The sequence below is a fragment of the Hermetia illucens genome, chromosome 4 (assembly GCF_905115235.1).
Source record: "Hermetia illucens chromosome 4, iHerIll2.2.curated.20191125, whole genome shotgun sequence".
NCBI lineage: Eukaryota > Metazoa > Arthropoda > Insecta > Diptera > Stratiomyidae > Hermetia > Hermetia illucens.
In genome coordinates, this window is record NC_051852.1 from 18,805,599 (window position 1) to 18,806,868 (window position 1,270).

Genomic DNA, 1,270 nt, shown 5'->3' on the forward strand with positions numbered 1-1,270 from the left:
ACAGTAATGACATGAAGGCAGCTGCAGCTGCGAAAATGACGTTTTGAAGCAAAGGGCGGTACGAGGGAAATTTACTTAACGAATGGGGGCAGCGAATGGAAGTTTGATGATCGAATTTTGAAAATAAATTCAAAAAATGGAAAATTTATAGTTGCATTTTGCCCTTTAAGCTAAAATTCAGATGTGTATCGAGTCCCAACACTAACTATAAATCACTGTTTCTACCCCACGCGCACCGTCTATGCATAACGACTGGAAATATATCTTCATTGTAAATAAAATCAACGAAACTTCGGGGAATCACCGATAGATAAAACAATAAACTAGAAATGCCACTGCCTCACTGCTTTCCTTACTTTTTACTAGAAAATATGTTCAAATTTAGAAGTTCAGGCTTAATACAGCAATTTTCTAAGGAAATCTGGTCAAGAATGAAAGTTGTTAGTGCATACGGAACGTTGAAGTTAAAATAAAAGCGGGCGGGCGGGAGGAGGAGCTAAGCATGCGGGAGGGGTTTGGGAAAGGAAGTAGGATTTGCGCTGAGGACGGGTGGGTTTTGAAAATTGGGATGAGAAGTTGTTGCCGGTGTAGAAGACTACTCTTCGGTCGCGGTCGAAAAGGAAGTTTCGGGTCTGGAGAGATAAGAGGATTTGAGGGAACAGATGAGTTCTCTTCGATGATCTCGATCTGCATGGCCTGTGAGATAAGGGGATTAGGATGGGATAGACATTTATTAAGGAAGTTGAAGGCATGACGGGCTAGGACGGTGTCGATGCGGGGAGTTTGTCAGGTGTCGTAGAGGATCTGAATGGAGATATATTTGGAGTGGTATTCGTTTAGGTATTGAAGCAGTGGCTTGAGATTGTGAGGTGGTATAGGCAAAACGTGAATTAGTACCTACGATGGAGCATAAAACCTGGACAACGCCTGCTGAATCAACACCAACAGCTCTACTACCAAACCCTATCTCCACCTCTACGTGGTGAGCGCTGGGAGCTCTTTCTTAAAGAAAAGCTGCAGACGGAGAAGGACTACCAATAGGTCCTCCAGGTTGGATTTGGGTAGAGCTGACAACCCTACACGGAAAACAACTTGTTACAAAGCCACGGCAGGAGTCTCAGACTGGACTGGTAACTCAACGACGAACCCGGCAACGGCAACGTTGAGCTAGCCGATACCCTGTCCCAATATAGGGCTGATGTAACAGCGTTGCAGCAGATGTGTTGGACAGGAACAGCGGTGGAAAGGGTCACACAGCTGTCTCAGCGTG